The sequence below is a fragment of the Oxyura jamaicensis genome, chromosome 1 (assembly GCF_011077185.1).
Source record: "Oxyura jamaicensis isolate SHBP4307 breed ruddy duck chromosome 1, BPBGC_Ojam_1.0, whole genome shotgun sequence".
Classification (NCBI taxonomy): Eukaryota; Metazoa; Chordata; class Aves; order Anseriformes; family Anatidae; genus Oxyura; species Oxyura jamaicensis.
This window is the reverse complement of record NC_048893.1, coordinates 45,445,582-45,466,285: the sequence shown is the minus strand read 5'-3', so window position 1 is coordinate 45,466,285 and position 20,704 is coordinate 45,445,582. Positions and strand designations below refer to the sequence as shown.

Sequence of the window (20,704 nt, the reverse complement as noted above, 5' to 3'; positions counted from 1 at the left end):
AAAGCAAATGATGTAGGCACCTGCAAGTTTGTGTATTTCATATAGCTGTCTCTATTTGGGATCTGCTGCCAGTATGTGCTTAAAGATGTAGCATGCTGTCATCTCTCCAGAGCAATCCCTCTTCTGACTCTTTTATTATTATTATTATTAATAGAGAATAATGTTAGCTTGGGAAAATGTGTTTTCTCAGCCTCAAGCTTTAGCAGGATAGTGGAGGGGATAGCTTGAGGAAGCAGTTGAAGTTGCCACAGATTTGGTTTAATATAATATTGGGGTTGTGTGTGCCTCAACATCTTCAGTTAGGAGGCATGCAGGAGTAACTTCCCTGAAAAGTGCCCTCACTGATTTTAGCTGACTGAACTATGTTTAATATCCTGGCAGTGATAACTGAACATGGTATCTTCTGCAATCAATGAACATGAGGAACTGCAGTTATGAGGGTTTTTGTTTGTTTGTTTGCTCTGTAAATTGTTGGCTTTGGGTTTTGGAGGCCTCGGGTGGAGGAAAAAGAGAAAGATAATTGAGCCCCACTCCATAAATCAAAATATCCAGGAACAAGATCTAGACAGGAACTCAAATGTATTTCTGAACACTACAATCAATATATTTAGGATTGATGATTTGGCACATCAGAAACCCATGGTTTCAGTGGCCTTAGCTATGGTAATTTCAATTGAAGATAATATGCTCTAGTATTTTTCTGACTAGATACATTACAATAGGTCTGTACACAACTGCCTGATCTAGAAGAAACGTATTAGAACTGCACCCTTTTATACTCAAAATGTTTATGGGAGATATGTCACATTTTGGAAGGTGCTAACAGGAATGCACATCATTTGGAAAAACAGAGCACCTCTGAGAATGGCAATTTTGCAATGCTGAGCTGAGAAACTGCTGCCCAAGCAGTGCTTCAGGAGAATGGACACAAGGCAAAGAGATCTGCTGCAGATTGTTTTCAGAGAACAACAGTGGTTCGTTTCATGCTTGGATTCCCTACTCCCCCCACCCCCCTCCCCCCAATAATTGTGACATTTGATTAACGCTGAAGTTTTCTGCGGTGTCTCATGATAAGGTAAACTATTTGCATTCTGAAATGTGGAGCTCATTAAAGAAGTAATTTGGCTATAATATGAAGAAAATCTTAATTAATAATGAGCTTGAGAGGAAACTGTGTTCTCTCTGGAAAAAGAAAAATAATCAGTGGACTATCAAGTGAAAGCTTTGAGTTGAGTCTAAGTGTATTTGGCAGGATGGCTGTTCTTGTGGGTTTATTTCTGTCATCTTAACACCGGGCTTGTCACAAAGCAGCTCCAATGGTGTCATTTCAAACTAGGATGTCACCCACAGTGTGGAAAACAACTTTTATACTTTCTCTTCCTCAGGATTTGCTGACAGAGCCGCGAAGTTGCCAGAGATCCTCCCTGTGGCCAGCCTGCACCAATACCCCCGGGGAGCCCCACACTGAGAGCCGCAGACCTCCGGGTGTGACGCAGGTGCGTGAGAAGCACAGGGAATGCGACTCCCTATTGATTTTACATTAATGTTTGACACTTAGAGTGGGGGTTATATTCTGGTGGCAATTACCCTCAAGACATGCACCATTGTGTGAAATAAATGTCAGCGCTTAGCCTCTGTAGAGCCTGTGCTCTGCTGATGCACACAGTTGAAGATTCTGAAATTTTAAAGCCGTCTCCACTTCTCTCCTGGCTGTACGTTCCAAAACAATTATGAAAAACATAATGTAAAGGTTATTTTTCTGCTCCTTGTTGATGTTCTTTAAAGACTTAGGGCAAGAATAAATAAATGTTCATGCTAACCAGCAAGGGACCAGTTTGCCTGGTCTCTCCACTGTGCAGCACCTTGCTTTATCTCCCTCAGCCTCTCTGATGACTTTTTTCATGAAGGCCCAGTTTCAGGTAGTAATTACAGGAGAGAGAACACTAATGTTTAGTATACATTATCCAGTTCTGATAAACCATGAGACAGTGATTGACAGAAATCAGTCAAGTTCTGAAAAAATGTCAGGTTTCCTGTTTGATGATGTACACACACACACACACACACACACACACACACACATATAACAATTCTAATATTTTTCTTGAGTTTTGGTTTCTAAGCTATTAGAACAGCACTCAGGTGCAAGATGAAGCTTTTATTTGTAATTTTATTGTCAGTGAAAAGTGCATGCCTCATAGCTACAACTGAAGTCCACTACTCTTTTAGTCAAATAACGATGCACAAAAAAAGGAAAAAAAAAAAAAGACATAAAAAGACATGCCCACTGTACTATGTCAGAGTACACTGCTGCGGGAGCACTCTGAGATTTGCAGAGAAAAGCTATGTTTGTTTTAGCCTACTGCTGAGAATGACAACTGCTTCGCTGTGGAGAATGCTGTCCACTGGCACATGGAGAGAAATATCTCATTAATGTATTTTAATGCCAGAGAAATAATTTGATGATGTGAAATAATTTGATTGTTGCTATTCTGAACCTGAAGACTGGACCAGAAGAGTCCAGGGCATGAGCTTTCCACAGTGACTGAGATCACTCAGAGTTAAGGGAGCTGTGCACTCTGTGCACACAGCTGGCACCTTAAAGGATGAGACCTTAATTCTCACTGGAATTTCTTTGGAGCTATCAGTGGCCTTTAACTTCTTATAGATGAAAAACAAACTTATCTTACAGATAAAAACAAACAACAAAACAAAACAAAAAACTAATGTAAACAATCCAGGTTTTAGGAAAGGTACCACATTATTTTCATAAAAACAAACATTTTTAGAAGAAATTCATTTTCTTTGGCTGGACAAATAATTATGTACTTCTGACTTCCAGTTTTCTCTGTGAGTTAAGGGAACATAAAAATGTGTGTTGGGCTACGATGGTGTGTTACCTGTTTTAACATTAAACATTACTTAGTCCAGTTGTTCTAAAGTAACTAAGAAACATTAGAGATACCAAATTAGCTGCTTCAAATAGATTACGTATTTTGAGACATTAAGAAAGAGTGACTTGTTTGCTTAAACTTAAATGAGAATTACTTCCTGGTGTCTTTCCCAAGTTTTGGACAGGTAATACATTCCAGGCTTAACATCAAAGCTTGTCAAATATCTCTTCTCATTAAATTCTTTTCAGTTACTCTACAATGATTTATGTAAGTGACTGTTGCTAGTTTAATGATTACCTGTTTTTCTTGCTTTGTTTTCTTGCATAGGATCACAGGTTCACTAGCCAGCCACTTAAGTATATCAGTATTAAGTATACAGCCACTTAAGTATATCAGTATTAAGTATATCAGTACTGGACTACAAATGTTAGATTTTTATACTGGAATGTCTCCAGAGTGTGAAAAAAAGGAGGGGGGGGGGAATTATTCTTTCACTCTTGAAGAAATAAAACACTGATTAGAAACCAGGTTATTAAGATTAAAATAGCAGAGAGCTATTGCTTGAAATTGTGCTTTTCATATTGTACTATACTATTCATATTGCTTGAAATTGTGCTTTTCATATTGTACTATATTGGAAAATGGTACCATGACACACACACACACACACAAAAGAGGAATCAAAATGACTTTTGACTGTATACCATTTTCAGTGTTCTTTGATTCACAAATATTTTTATTTCTCCCCTAGTAATCTGCCAAGTCTAGAAAAAACTATTTTAAATTCAGAGTAAGTTACTGCATATGTTTTTAACAGGATATTATGCTAAAATTATTATTTCTTTCCTTACTGGAAAGATGTTTTCCAGGCATAAATGTAAATGTTATAGCAATCTAATTGAACAATATTTTTGTATTACTTATGCCGTCAAGCACATAAGGTATTTTTCAACAAGCTAGAAAATATATGTCAAGTTTCAGTTACATAGACTCTTACCCAATTTTTTTTTAATAACATTTTATAACATTTATAACATTTTTATAACGTTACAACATTTATAACATAAGTATCTTATCCAAGATACTTCTAAGAAAAATATGAGAAATATTTAACTTTTTTATTTTTTATTTTTTTCCCACCAAGGAAAACAATAGTGTGAACAGCAGAAACTCTTTATCTGGTGCATAAAAAGCTTCTCTGTTCATAGGAGATGCAAGTGCCATTTGTTACAGTGTGTCAGCAAAGTCCTTTTTTCATGTTGTGGATTATAGTTTGCTTACAGTTTCCAGTACAGAAAATTATTTTAAGGTACAGTTTAGGCAGTAAGCCTGCAATAGTTTATTATGTTGTGAATTTCCATTGCTTGTTCCTATTGTGCAGGTAATGACTTTGGAGGCGGAGAGTAAAATGAAATTCCCCATTGAGTAGATAAATACCCATTTATTACTGCTTCTCTAGGTGCCAAATTATAGACTAGTTGATAGTGAGAACCTCTATCAGATTTTAGCCTTTGACTCGAGATGAGTGAGGTAATCACATGACTCATATCACCTCCAAAGAAAAAGCACCTCTTCAGAAAAAGTGGTTGAAAGACTGTTGCTGCATTATTAATAAAAACAGAGGCAACACAGAATCCCTGATGTCTCAGGATGATGAGGTGAGACTTTGAATTGTCCCATAGGAAACAGCTTTATTTTATTTATTTTCTTCCAACAGGTTTTGCATTTCCTTTGTTGCCAGAGGCAGCTGTAATGCTTTCAAGTATGGAGTACAAAATGCAAATAGCAACTCTACAGTTGATAAGTGGTTGGAAATGTTCAGCGCCACAGAATGGCAAACCTGCTTGGAATGTGTTATCTCATACATATATTTCTACTTTGTATTACATCTGCTTAGACTTCCTGGGTAGCTTTGACAAGTAAGGAACAATGTGCAGTGATGCTCATACTCTGCTAATGTCACAGCGCTGGCAATACGGTGTGGTAAATACAGTACTTAGGGTGAGCATCTAAAGAGAATAGTATTGCTTCGGTGAAAAAAAATCACTGTTGCTAATCAGTAACAATGAACTTTGAATTTATGAAGGAGATATATGTCAGAGGCTGATTATTTCTGTAACGACAGATGATACCAAGTGACATCATTAAAAATGAACAATTAGGAATCATCTATGTTTAATGTGTAATATCACCATTTGTATTTTGACAATTTGGAATCTGTGCTCTAGCAGCTCTGCCCTGGGAACAATGACTATCAAGTCTGGCTTGGTAATGTTTAACAAGAGCCAGGGGACTGATGACACCTAACCCATGTGAAGTACGAGGGACAGGGGCATCCCTCTGATCTAGTACAGCCTTAAAGCTTACAACTCACTGTTGCTCTTTCAAAAGTGACTGCTTATTTTCATAATATATTGCACTAATGGTTCTTGCTTAATGGAAGTAACTTTTTTCACGTCTATGAACACAGTATGTTTATTTTTGTGACCTTATTTTTGAATAGCAACTCAGAATGTCTATGTGAAATGTCTATTAAGCCAGTAAGTTCTTAGCTAATGAAACAATACAATACTCTTCAGCACCAATATGCATTCAATAGGTAATGTAATGATGCAGTGTTCACACCACAAAGCAGAGTGCAAATTATAAATTAATGGGTTAGTTTTTCTTTAGGTTAGGCGGACAATAGTTTTTATTGCCCAGTCAGTGATTTTATTAGTAAAAACTACCAAGGGACAGTTTTAGTTTAAAAACAGCAAAAGTAAGTGTTAAATGCAGTAGGCAAGCACAATGTCTGTATGTTGGCAGTAAAGAAGGTAGTGCTGTGGAAGTTAACAGTGTGTTTACAGTTGCATATCCTACTCCTTTAGCTGGTCCATGACTTTCATGAAAGGCCAAAGAAAATCAGTCAGGAGGACCAGCAGACTAGAAAACTTGCACACACACACACACACACACACACACAAAAACACAATTATTTTGAAAGAATTATTTTTTTTTCATCTACTGAATAAAGAAAAAAAAAAAGGATTTAGATTCAAATACATGAAAGGTTGCTGCAAAGAGGAAAAGAATAAACTCCTCTTTGTGGAGAATAGAACAATAATAATGCGCTTAAATTGTAGTGAGGGACATTTAGTTAGACATTAGGGAAACATTCTGTAGGTAAGGTTAGTGAAGGATGGCAGCTGATTGATTGGAGATGCTGTGGATTCTCTGCTGGAGATTTTGGGAATGAGGAAACATCCATCAGAGGTGGGCTGGTACTCCTCGCTGGGAGGAGATGGATGGATGAGATGGCCTACTGACATCAATTCCCACCCTACCTTGCCCAGGTCTGTTTCCATGCTGTGTTGGAACCCAGTGAGGTTAGAAACTGACCTGAAACAGCTTCTTTACCCTAAACTTTTTATGATGGTACATCTAAATTTACTAATTTAAAGATAATAAGATAAGATATACAAAGATAAGATAACATAAGATAATAAAGCTTTAATATACTTTTCACCAGTAAGTTTCCGTAAGACTTCTTCCCCAAAAAGCGTGTTAAGAGGACAGTCAAACAAGATTTGAATTTGACTTGTGAAAACGCAGCCTATGTATGTAATCCCATTTAAACCCCAGTATTTGTATTATTGGGCAGTATTCTTTGTGCATATGTTGTAAATGAAATCTTTTTCTTATAATTTGAAACAAAATTTGCATATTGTCATTGGGGATACTGCCATGAAGCCTCAGAAATTCACGGCTTCAGTTCCAGTTTTATTTAAACAGGATTTGATGAGATTAATTAAAATGGGGGTTGCAAAATGCCCTTCTATTTTTCTGGATGTAGGAACATAAAGTCAGTCTCTTTCATTCTGAGTCTTTGTGGCATTACATCATGTCCCACATCAATTAAAAATTTGTTCTCTAGGGAAGGTGTTATTTACAGTAAAATCCTATGGTATTCAAAGTAATATAAAGTGTCTGGTCACAGTTGATTAAGACGTTTTCTAGAACAGATAGTAAAGTTCATTGGAGCATTAAGGAGGGTATTCTTGTTATCTTGTATCTACAGTCTAGACACTTGAATAATCAGTAGAGCCATTAGAATGTCTGCCTGTAAGAATACTGGTACTGGTGTGAGAAAACAGAAATATTTCTTGCTCATCGTGGCCTGTCTTCCCCATTTGTCTTTGCATCTGACTTTTCTTGTTTAGATTTTAATTTGTCCTACTTGTAGTTTGTTTTTCCATTTCTTCTTTTTATTTTGATCCAACAGCTGGAACAGAAAAACAGTATTGGAGTCGCATTGATGTATTTTCATTGACAGCTAGCAGAATTAATCTGACTAATATTTTTCAATCTTAATTCATTTTATTTACTGTGTTGGAGAATAGAAAAGCGCCCCCCCCCCCCCCCCTTTTTTTTTTTTTTAAGTAGAAACCATTGTTTTTCACAAACGCTTATTCCAACATGCTCTTAGATTTGGAAAGATCAATGCAAAGTCTATCAATGTCTTCTAATTAGGAAAAATTTTAGTTGTGAGCTTGGACTTCAAATAGGGCAGTGGTATTTCTGAGTATTAAAACAGTGGCACATGTGGCTCCTGCTTAAGTCTCTTATTTAAAAAGCACAATTAAAAGTGTATTTTTGCTGCTGCTGTTAAAACACATTTGTTCTATGGCAATTCTGGAGGGGGAATTTGCTCTGAGTCCAACAGGATGGGGCTGAAGTGCTACACATGAGAGAGAATATATTCTAGTGGGTTTTTAATAGATTTAGAAAAAACACTGTTTGTCTTACAGAAACAAGTAAAGGGCCTCCTGTGACACATAAGATTTTGTAAGCACACTGAACTGGCAATCAGCTAATCTCCAGTGTCAGAATGATATCAGTAATTGGATCCCCTATGAAGCAGCAGGAGTCAGTGGTGGATGGATTGTGTATATGCAGTGCAGTGCAGTGCAGGCAGCTGAGTTCTCTGTGCTCAGCTGTGAGGTTGTGGGAGCACAATTGCCACAGTACCAGGAGATTTGAGGCAGGTTTTTAATTACTGCTTTATTGAATTATTTGGTATTATTTCTTGCAAGTGTGCAATGAAGCACCACGTGAGAATACTAATTTCTACTCCGTTAATCATGGGCTGTAACACTTCCATTGCATGCTTGTAACCTGCTTGTGTGTTTTAGATTTATATTAATCACAAGAGATGATATTCTTACATTTCTGTAGATAACTTAGGTAAATTTTTGAGTCAGAAATAATATTTTTATCATGCTTGTGATATTATGATTGAAAGTCGCAGGAGAGATTTCTGCTTTACTGGGTAGCACCATGGGAATGCCTTGTTGTCTGAGAACAAAAACAACCCAAAATGTAGAAGGCAGAAGTATGAAAGGGCTTTATTTTCTGTTCTGTTTGTAATACGTATGCCTGTTTTGATTCAATTAAATATCAAAAGTCCCTGTTTTTCTGTAAGCATTTTCACGAAGAGCAGTAACTCCTACAAGACAGATGTCCTGATATTTTTGAAAGAGTGGTTTAGATATGTATATGTATGTTTTTTGCATCTATTTGATGTTTAAATTAATTTTAGACACAGACATGGATGTAAGGGATGTAAGATGCTCTTTCTCTTTTAACTGCCTCAGTCCATGCTCCTGTGAAGAAGTATAGCATGTTTTTCAAGTCATTTTGGGGCCATAACAGGCCAACTTTTTAAATCACTGAAGTGCCAAATAAAGTCAAGCCTTTGAAACCGTATAAAAATGGTTGCTATCATCTGATGTATTTAGAATCCGTGAATTGAACAACAGCCTTTGAAATTGATTTTATTCCAGCTTATACATAATTTCCCCTCCCCCACCACCTGCAACCGTTTTTGGCACTTGAATGAGTCAAAACGCTCAGAATATATTTTCCTATCTTATGCTAAATCTGAAAGACCTCAAAGTAAGTCCCTATTGGAATGATCTCCCTTGAGTTGAATTTAAAAATGGAGAATGCCCCTGTGGGGAATAGGGAATATATATCTAAGGGAATACCCAGAGGGAACATTTTTAGTAGAGTTTTGTTTAAAATAGATGTGTGTTCTACATTTAAACTCTATTTTAGTAACTTCTTATAAAATCAGCTAAGTTTCAGTGTTTGTCCTCCAGCTTCAGGATCACTTTATTTGTTGTTTTGCAGATCAACACTAGGCAAACAGGGGCAGAACAGTGTTGTGCCTTCTCAGTTGTGTGCTGCAGACACATGCACTGTAACAGCAGTAAGCTGTTACTATATGTAGTTAAAGCAAGATTCAAAGTGGTTTTGCAAAGAGATCAAGGAAGGCTGGTCAAAGCCCAATACATTTTAGTAACTTTTGAGAAAAAGGCAACTTTTGATCTGACTTGGCATAGAGAAAGGAGTTTCTTCAAGACATGATCACAAGGAGAAATGACGAATTGTTCTAGCAGTTCTCAACTCTATATTCTTTTCTGTCAATTTTTTAAAATATATATTTTTCTCTTTCAAACTGACTATGAATTGCTTTCTCTTACATGATATAGCAGAACTGTTTCATATAATTTAGTTACTTAAGTGAAAGTATTTACTTCTGGTGAACTCAGAACTGTTTTGTCTTTTCCACACTCTGTAAGCTAAATAGAAAAATAAAAATAATTAGCCATACCGGTCTAATTTTCTTATCTGCCTAACAAATGCTACACACAGACGTAAAGCCTCCTCTGTTAGACATCTTATATATCTAAGTATGTCTTTAGCTGACCTTCTCTGGGATGCTCTCCCTCGAACATAGGTTCAGATTTTGTTTGTTTGTTTATGCTTCCTTTTCCAAACTCTGCTTTTCTAGACAGTTCTGTTTTAATTTTAGTTTAATTAATTTTAGTTCCATTTAAGTTAATTTTAGTTCTTAGTTTCCGTTTTATTTTTTTCTTGTTTTAATTGTTTCCTGACCACCATTTCTTGCCTTAATTTCCCTAGTCTCATTTTTCATTCTCTAACTTTCTCCCCAACTTAGAGCAAGTTTTCTATGAGAAGGGGTTTGTGCTATAGACACTTTTCACATTAACTGAGTACTGCTTTTCCAGCTTATTTTTGCAGATAGTGTGAAGTGATAAGATCACTATATAGGAAAGTTGGACAAATACATCAGTGCTCTTGGCATCAATATTTGTACTTTTACAAATACCCTGTTTGCTTGGTTCTCTTTTTTATAGTCCATGCAATCCCAGTATCACAGTTTCAGGGTCTTAATCAGATCCCAATTTGATGGTGAGAGCCTCTCTTTTGATAAGATTTTTTCAACAAAGTTATACTAAAGGTATCCTTCCCTTTATTTTCTTTATGTAAAAACTTCTATTTAGGATTTTCTTTGCCCAAATAGACATTTTTGCACCTGCTGTTTCTGTGACTCGGTGTTTGGAGAGACAGCTCCTTGGTTCCTGATGCTGGATTGCTCTGACAGGCTGCCTTGACTAATTGATCTCTGCCATTTTCTTGATCTTTATCTCCTTCTATTCTTTCCCATTTTGAGCAAAGCCTCACTGACAGCAGCAGACAGGAAGGCGCTCTCCTTGAGCTTCCAGTGACCGCCTCATCTCTTGCCCAGTTCTATTATTAACAAAACAATAGCAAAAGTCCTTATGTGGGCTTCTGGCAGGTAGTGAGGACCCAAACTGTGAATTAAATGTCTCTTGCCTACATTGCAACTAAGAAAGAAACAGCTGAGTGATGTTTCTGAGGTGGTTCTTAAGAAAAATGAGGAGACTATTCAGTGGTGGATGTTACATATAGGTTTCTTTAAAAAGAAAAGAAAAATATCATAGAATAGTTTAATTTCACATTTACTAGGTAATATTGTTAAGAACTGACGCTCAAGGTAGGTATAATGTAATTACAATACTACATTCTCACACACATTATGTAACTTTCAGCATCCTTCTAGTCCTTAAAATGAGTCCATACATAAATGGATAGCATTACCAATGTTTAGGAAAAGGAAGGAAATTAATGCCATGAGTTAATCCTGTATTTACTTGCTTCACTAGAATTTTAATTCAGTTTGAAAATTACAGAGCAGCTTCCTATTCATGGTGTTTTGTGACAATATTTTAAAACGTGAATTGGATGCCATTGTAGAGCAGAAGAACCAACTTCTTAATATGTAATTCAAGTTGGGAATTTTCAACAGATACAGAAGCACAGATTTGATGCCTTCAGACTTAAAGTTTCACTTTTAAAAGGAATATTGATCAAAAAGCAGGAATTTACAAAGCAGCTAAGCTGTCTTGATACTGCCACTTAGAAAGGTCCTGTAAAAATAATATGATTGTGTTTAAAATGTTTTGACATTCCTGATTATCAAGAAACAAATACCAATTTGACTATTTTCCCATGTTTTCTGTTTTTCTTATGACAGAAATGTTGTCCAAAGTTAAAGCTTTTGGGGCATCTGATATGTATTTCCTTGTTTATCCTGCTTGAGGTTCTTCATTTGCTATGCTTTTATTCTAAATGTCATTAAGGCAATGGCTCTTGAGTAACTGCTGGTCTATTTAAAATGTGTATGTATTCATATTTCTGATATAAATTCTTAGCCTTGATTCCACTTCAAAGTATTTTAACAGTGAGTGTGATTAGAGTTAGGTTGTTCTGCTGTATTGCTGATAATCTTTGCAATATTCAGGATGATTCTGTTGATAATGTACTAATGTTAATTCTTAATGAACTATAGCTTTCAATCTTATGTTAACTCAGAGTTACACAAGTGTAACATGCACATCTAGAGCAGCTTGGAATTAAGCTGGATTTGATGGTGTTTTGTGCTGTTAGAGTAGCATGGTTGTCCAGCTACAGTTCAAACTATCCGTGGGCTGCTACAAGATATTCTGCAGTTGATTTCTTGGAGGATTTGCTTTGTAAAATCAGTATTGATGTTTCTGGATGTTAAGGATTTCCCTTGTACATCAGCTTCTTTGGTGTCCACAGTGTGTAGTCAAATCAATGCAGCTGCACGATGTGTCAAACAACACCAGTTACCATGGCAGATGACTACCGAAGTCGTTGGCCTTCAGGCTAAGTACAGATCTGGCTGTAATTTTTGACTCTCAAGTTCATTTTCCCTTATCCTACGTACTCATGAAAATCAACATAATTGCTTCGGTGGAAGTAATTGACAGAGAAAATGTAATAATTGTTTCATTTACTTTTTTTTGACCGTACTTTAGGGGTGTGTGCATGTGTATATGCACACATATACATACATATGTATACACACATATTTATATATATGTATATAGCTTGTACTGCCAAGGTGTATAAAGTTCTTTCATAACATGGTTGAATTGCAACTTAATATTTTCAAATGTAAATTTGCAGGAGATTTAGGGTAAACAATATGAAAAGTTTAAACAATTGAGTTTTACTTATGATCACTCAGGATTAAAAATACAAAGTATTAAGTTCATTAACCATTAAATATATACACTAGTCTATACCTTTTTAAAACTACTTGTGTAAAGAACACAAATCTGAAATTCAAGGATACAGTATATTTTTCATACTTCTCAGTAGACTAAATAGCTTATAGTAACTTGCATTGAACTACAGCACCAAAACCAACTTCAACACCTGCAAATACATAAAGCAAAATTTTGTCAAAGAAGGTCACTAAGTTGTGGCATTATCTGGTATCCCGCTGTATAAGAAGAGAGTTAAGATCTGAAATGCCTTTCCTAAGAAACGATGTGACAAAGTGCAAGAGACTATCTTTTATGCCCTATGCAGTGCTTGTGCTTGATCAACATCCATAACTATCCAGATAACAACGTGACACTTTTTTCTTCTCATTGTATAGTTTTGTTTACTTTTGAAACTAAAGATAGCTTCTATGATGTTATTAGTAATTAGTTTTAGAAATGTTATTAGTAAGGAATGCTAGAGGCTTAGAGGAGATCTAGTAGAGGCAAAATATCCTTAAAAATGTAAAGGAAACCACAAAAGTAAGATCTGCATGTTCACTTTGTCACTGCTACAGTAAGGAGCAAATCACCATTTGGTGTTTCCATGCCAGACATCAAGAAATTGATAACCTCATTGTTGTCCCAGCTGGAAATGAGTAAACTGTTCACTTTCTACTTTCATGACTGCTAGTTTGCTACTTCTTGATGCATGCAACATCATTTTTTTCTGCTGCAACATATATCATGTCAGTATTCATTATGTCACATTCTCTACAAAGACATTAAATTATTATTATTATTATTTTTTTAGATTTTGCATTTTTTTCTTTGTCTCTTATTTTCCAGCTTGGTACATCTGCTGTGACATTTGAAGCAGGTGGATCAAGCCTTAGTTTTGTAGCTGTACAGATTAGGCTATAACATTGGATATAAAAAGGCTGCCCCATTCCTTCTTTCTCTAGTAAGAATGAAGAGTTTATGTGCTACCCATCACACAGGAACTTGTGACAGCCACCTATGGGAACTGGAGACAAAGTGGGGAGCTCCAAGAGGACCAGTGGCCATCTCTTTTACCCTTTCACGGTCTGTGCTCTGAGAGGAACTGATACCAGCAGATCCCTGTGGGTAGGTAAAAGGGGAGGTAGCAGATGGACTCACTAAAATTTGTCCTTTCTGCTTCGTGATGGTGGTGATGGTGGTGGTGGTCTCTTTTTGCTGGTCCATGGAGGTTGAACCTTTCCTTGACATGCCTTTTTCTCCTGATCTGGACATCAGGAGAAAAAAGTAGGTCTGAGTTCACAGCAAATATGTTTTTAAGTCTACAGCTAAAGACAAGAAGAGAAGCTTAGGGAGGAGATGGGAGCGTTGTGCAGCCTATTTTAACTTTCTGCATTTTCAATGAGGGTGTTTTCCTCAAGAATCTAACTGAATCAAATCTGGTGTGCAATGTGCAGCAGAGACAACTTTCAGCACCCCTTGACTTCAAATCCCATAACTGAGTAGGCTTAACTTGAAATGAGAAGAGGTGTTAGCACACTTTGTGAGTGGAAGTAAAGCAGACCTAGGACAATTTATTATCACTAGACCTTGTCACTTCCACCTTTTATTGTTCGTAGCTGTGGGTATGTGTGACCATCTTTGCTGAAATCTTGTCTGTTGATCAATTAGACATATTTGCAAGGGAGATGTTTCAGGGAGATGTTGAAGGGAGATGTTTCAGGGTAAAATCTACATGGTATAAAGCCTTTCATTAAATTACAGATATCAAAATCCAAACTTGTCTAGTAGTATCAAGTAGTTGCTCACTAAAGTTAATACCTGGTTGACAGCAAAATAATAAATCAAGATGGTATCTACTTCTTCATATTTTGAATAACTATTTTTCATCTGAAGTCAAGCAAAACAGTGATGCTAAAGGTTGTCGTAGCTGAAGAGAATGAAGCTGGTGGTCATCCTTTATTTAATGGTCATTTATGGTAAATGAGGCCAGATATTAAATGGAAAATGCTCTATTATGGCTGTATTTTAGTTCTTTAACTTTTCTTCCTGTACTGTTTATGCCAGTGTACATTTCTAATTAACTTAAATGGGTGTAGAATCATGCCCTTATATCATAATTTCATTGAGTCTTATTGGAAAAAAAATGTTCATGTAGACCCTCAAAGTGTTTAATATTTCCAAGAAAACAGACTGTGTTAGGGTTGTGTTTAGAAACTGAGGAAGAAAACTTTAAACTAGATCATAATTTCTACAGATGGTATTTGCATAGAAACATTTTTGGTATTTGCTGGAAACATTTTCATGCTTTAGTTGTCACTTGATGACTGGGGAGAAGAATAACGAAATAATGCTTTCCTTTGCCACTGCTGTTACTCATTGATCTGTTCTGTGAGTATAAGAGTATTTCTGACTGGTCATAGGGAAATGACTGAAGAATATCTATGAAATTGAGAACAATCATCTGAAAATTTATGGCATTCAGTAAAAGCTCATCTCATTTTAATATATGCTGTGGGTTTAAAATTATTTCCCTTTCTCAGTAAGCTAATACAAAAGAGTTTAATTGGGAAGTACCTTTTACCCCTACCCTCAGTGGGACTGTGCTTTCAAACCTATTCAATTTCCTCATCAGTCTTCTACAAATTATCTCTGAAAGCCCAAGGAAAAATCAATGGAATATTTCCCTCAGGGTCCACCATACTGATTACAAAAATATCCATACTTAATACTGAGCTTATTCTTATATTTTCCTAACTGATCATGAAACAGATCCGGTGTATACATTGTATACATTCATATGGAGACAGTGTTTGCAAGTATTTCCATTGCTGGTAAATTTGCAGAGTGCTTTGCACTTCTGGCCTAAATACACATGCAATTTCCAAGACACAGCAAGTGTATTCAACTCACCACATATGCAAATTTGACACACCAGACCTGACAGTATAGATCAGACTTTTGTGTTTTGAACTAGCCCTACTAACATTCTGTCATCTTTTGTAGTAACTCTTAAACTTTCCTAGGGTTAATTACAGATGTTTGCACTCATACCAGGCATAAATATAGATGGTGACAGAGTCATTCCCACTAGCTGCATGGTCCTATAGTGTACAATAGCAGCTGGAATTTGGTGGTGGGAAAAAAAGAAATATAGTCAGTTTTTTGGGGACCCCTCTGTTAGTGTTGCCAAATTCCTGTTGAGTTTGACATCTTTTTTTTTTTTTTTTTTCCTCTTTCCTTTTATTTTTTCTTTTAAGAATGCAAAACATTTGCATAGTATTGCTGTTTCCCTTCTACTAGGCTTGCAAAATTAAATTGTCAGTGATGATGTTTTGATAGAAGTTTATTTTCCTTTTACTTAGTATAAGAAACTCAGCCTAAATTTCTCAGGCTGGAGTTCAAATTCTCTTACAAACAAGGACAAAATCAGATTAAATTCCCTGTTTCTGGAGAATCTCAGTAATATCAGCAATCCTCAACTTTTTACCATGAATATCTGATGGCCAAATGGTTCAGTGTTAGCACCATTGCCATCACGAACGAACACAGTAGTGGCAGGATAGAGTTCTAGTTTACACAGATATTTTTAAATCCATGATGGAATGATGAAGGCAGTAGGAGATGCAGATTTTCCTCAATGTCCACCTTGTTAGACTTCTGTTGCTTGGTCTTATTTCAGTTTTGTAAGTGACTAGAGGCAAGGAGGTGTCAAATTGTGTCCTTTCTGTTCTCCTGTGTTTGAACATGGGTGTTGGACTATTTAGAAGCTATGTAAAATTATTGGCATCTTTAGCAGCCCTAAATTTTTACTGAGAATGCCCTTTTGCACATGATGAAAAAAAAAAGTTCCTCTTTTGCTAACAACACCTATATGCCAGGCTCCTTTGCTCAGTCTGTGGAATTAGAGCATGGATGTGTTTCACCACGAGCAATTGACTGATTGCCTTTTGAGGCATTTAGAGACGTGTTTTCTTTGCTGCTCTGTAGGTACCTTAGGTTTTAACATTCATGCTGTTTCAGCTTGCTAGGAGCCTCAGGCAGGTCACTGAAGAGGGTGCCCCATTTACGTCCAACCCGGAATCAGGGGACTTTCTTAGGAATAATGGAGTTAAGAAAGGAGGCAGACAGCCTTTTCTTCAAGCCTCATTAACATTTGCATGATGGAAGAGAAATGTAGTGATTGTGATCATGTTAGGGCTTGGATTAGCTGTTGTTCACTTTAGACCTCTGAAAGAATTTCATGAAGTAGAACTGAGGGTCTCTCCACAGTGAGGAAAGCCCAAAGTAGTCCATCCTAAAATACAAGTTACAAGGAGTGAATTACCTGACCTTGGTGACTTACTGCCAAGACATTTTCAGGTGCGCCTAGCAAAGCTGTAGCCTTGCAGCAAAAGTCCACAACTGTTACACTGCATTTCTTGCTGCTGTGGCCAGTGAAATGTGTTTGGGGTCAGTGGTGCCCATGTTCTCCTGGAGGATGGAAATTGCAACTCGCATGTTGGGTGCTGGGTTTGTTGAGCCCTGCAACTTTAAAGTGTTGTTTATTAAACCAACCAAACAAGGGAATTAAAAAGATTATAGGCTTATCGCAGAGCAAGTGAAAGACAGAAAACGTGTAATTGGAAGGAGGAGTGTTTTGACAGCTTCTGCAGATGGCAGTAGACAGAAGGGAGGATTGCATTCCTAACATGTAACTTTTTATTAACAAGGTTCAAATAATACTAGCAGTTCTTTCGAGGATATTGTATTTGTCATGAAAAGTATGACAGGATTTATTTATTTTTTGTAGATATTGGTTACGACAGCTTAACCATTTTTTTCATTATCCAGAACACATTCTTAACAATGCCACTGTGCAGATTATGTACTAATTTTTGAAGCAAATCTCTGATTTGTTTTTATAATGATGTGTTCTCCAGAATGATCAGGAGTTCAGTATTACCTCAGAGACTTTGCACTATTTTGTCACTTAGCACTCAGAAGTATTTTCATATTCAGCATCATCTCTGGAGCAATATATTTAAATGGAAGATTATTTCCAAAAACTTATTTTTTCAGAAACATACATAAATACAAAAAGAATACAGTGAAGAATTTCTCTTTGTATATGCTTTTGGCTTTTGCCTATAAAAAAAAACAAAAGGATTTCCTTAGGGATTTGCTTGTCTAAATCTATTTTCTTGCTAGCATATGAAATGACAGGCTATACAAAATGCCCAAATATTAATTTTTGTGGCATGTCTGTATATTCATCTGTCAACCTTCAGTGAATTTTCTGGTTTTCTATTAGCTTGTCCCAAACTGCTGGCAAGCTAAATTTCTCTAACAGGCATCAATTCAGTGCATTAAATGCCTGTTCTGCCCTGCAAGACGTATTGATTATTTTTTTCTCAGCGAAGTGACAAATACCATTTTCATGACAATAATAGAGATTGATTACAATTTTATGGAACAGAGAAGGAGCCGATATTGCTGAGAGAACCATAGGGCTTATAAAAAAATTGAGAAAAAAATCGTTTGAATTAATAAAGAAATTAGTGAATTCATCTGTTGCTGATGAAGCTGAAGCATTTTTGATATAATGAAAACTACAGTAAATGCATGATCATTGCTGAAGTGAGGCAAGCTTAAATGTATTTATAGCATCTGGTGTCTGAAATAATTTGGAGAAATGCTTGTAATCCATTTTGAAGATTTCAGACTAAAAAGAACTTTAAGATCTATTTTTCTATGGATTTAGGTATACATGATTATGTACTATTGAATACTGCAGTGCTATCTTGATCAGTGGAAGCTGAATATAAAAAGCTGAGGAAATATTGTGGGTTTTTTAAACAAAATAAATTTATATATTTATTTTTTGTTCATTTTCATTTGCATCTCATATCATTACCTTTGCTAAAGGTACAAACTGTAAGTCAAGTTTGAACAAACCTTGTTCAACAGAACAAGGGCAAACCTTGTTCTCTTTGTGTACCACCTTATCTGCTATTTAAATGAAGCTGAAGCTGAACAGATAGACAAAGTAAGGTTTCAAAATGAGACTGAATATTTGAATTTGACACAGAGTTAGATTATTCATGACATTGCATCAAAGCAAGTTTTAAAAGCAGAATTCATGCTGAGTATAATAGCATTTACAATTTGTATGTGTTCTTATATATTACCTTATCTTAAAACAAAACCTGTGTATGATTTTTCCACATAGGCAGGGTTTCAAGTATGTGATGCGACTGTAAAACTCACTTCTCTTATTCAATGTGACTGCTACTACCTTGTATCAATTTTAATACTTTTTTTTTTTTTTTTTTTAAACTTCAGAAAATATACTTGCCTGATTGATATACAATTGAAAAACTACGGTTAGAATACGATGGATGTGAGACTTCCAGGAAACTGGAAGGTAGGATGGAAGAAAAAAGATTATACTGATAGCTATAGTTTCTGAAATGGCACTAGAGTCTGCATACAGTTTATTCTCTGATCTTCTGCTTCAAGAAATATGAAGAACAATATTTTAAGTCTAGGAAATTGAATCCAGTGAAATAAGTTTACAAAGACAAGCCTGAGGGATATGCAAAACTGATCAGTTTTATGTGTCTTGCACACACACGACTTGTCAGAGTGACTTGGAAATTATTAGTCCTGCCCCTTGAAAAAAAATATATAATTAATCACAGTTCTAACTTTCTGCCAAGGCAAACAAAGTTGGGTATGAAGCCAAATGCAAAGAAGGAAAGTTTTGGAGTTAGGTGCAATTAATGGTTTGTTTGTTTATTTATTTATTTATTTATTTTGGTTAGGCTTACATAAAAGTAAGTTCAGATTATTATTTTTTCCTTAAAATTTTATTTTTAACTATAAAGTGTGAAAGGAATTTTTGTTGTTTCTTTCACTTGAAAGAATCAGATAATATATTGTTTCCCTTCTGCTAAATCTATACACATTCTTGTTGGAAAATCTGGTTACTGTAGAACAATAGATAACAAGAGCTGATGGATTAGTACTCAAATTAAAAATGAAACAAGTAAGCTCAAAAAATATTTTAATCATTAAGCTCTATGCAAGAGCTTAATGATTAAAATAGTAATAGAGCCTATTTCACTTATCATCAGCTTTCAAACTCTAACTGCTGTAAAATTATCTACTGCATACTTTCAGTGCAAAAGTTACTTCATATCTAAAGCTGTCCAGAAATATGTGAAGCCAGAAAAGCAAAATAATGTCTTAATTATAAAAAGGGATGGCTGTAGCTTTTTAAATGACAGCTGTAGTACCAAAACAGCTAAGGAAACAGCTTGAAATTTTTCGAGGTGGCATCTCTCTCTCGGGAGAAATGGCTTTGGAATGTCTCTATGGGAATGGTTGCAATTTGGTCGTAAGTCACAAACGTGGTCTTTGGTCACAAACGTGGTAAAATTTTGGTAATGTTATTTCTGCCAAGTTATTTGGAAGAGAAAGTTGGCTGCATCTCTGCTTACATATCTTACGTGATTTTTGTAGGATGTGCCCCTGGGATCTGCATGAGTCCTGGTGTCATTCACTGTTGGTTGTAAATTGTAAAATGATGGGCTTCCTCCTTCCTGACTTACGGTGTGCTAGCAAGCATGTTTATGCACTGAGAAGTCAGGCAGTTGGTATTGTTAAAGATTTAGGCACTGTCTTAGTTTCCCCTATGTTTTCCTCCTCTTGAAAAGAGAGCTCTGCCCAAGGTGGATTGAGGAGAGCTGAAGTCAACCTTGCTTGGAGCTGAAGAGAATCCAGTGAGACCTTAGAGCAGCCATAGTGCTGCATGAGCTTATGTGCTCTGCCACTAGCATCAGCTTTGGTCCATGTGCAGGTGGAACCATATTTGCATGATTCTTTGGCTATTTGGCCTGTTAGGACCCAAATTAGTTTTATACAGAAGCAGCTGTGAAGTCCTGCTGCAGCACTCCCCAAAGGAGCTTTAGTGATGGCCATACCTCATTGTCCTCCTGCATACCTCAACCTTGCTCCTTAAACTCTGGTGAACTCCATGCACTACTGAGTGGCTTTCCACAGTGTGCCTTGGCATATGAGTTAGGCTGTGTCCCTGATGCCAATATCTGGAAACGTTTAATATCTTTAGTGACATATTTCATTACTGTTTCTGGTTATGTTGTGGTTTAACCCGGCCGGCAGCTAAACACCACACAGCCGTTTGCTCACCCTCCCCCCTCCCTCTCTAGGATGGGGGAGAGAAATGGGAAAGTGAAGCCTGTGAGTTGAGATAAAGACAGTTTATTAAGATAGGAAATAATAATAATAGTATGTACGAAACAAGTGATGTACAATGCAATTGCTCACCATCTGCTGACTGATGCCCAGCCTTATCCCCGA

At 36.3% G+C, this 20,704-nt stretch overlaps 1 long non-coding RNA gene across 6 annotated transcripts in view; it reads left to right on the top strand.

Annotated features, from left to right (window-relative positions):
- Positions 1-20,704, top strand: part of LOC118160278 — a 117,994-nt gene that overhangs the window by 38,950 nt on the left and 58,340 nt on the right. For all 6 annotated transcript variants that reach the window (XR_004747398.1, XR_004747397.1, XR_004747396.1 and 3 more), the window contains one exon: positions 1,386-1,496. This is a non-coding gene — a long non-coding RNA (uncharacterized LOC118160278). The remainder of the gene's footprint in view (positions 1-1,385; positions 1,497-20,704) is intronic.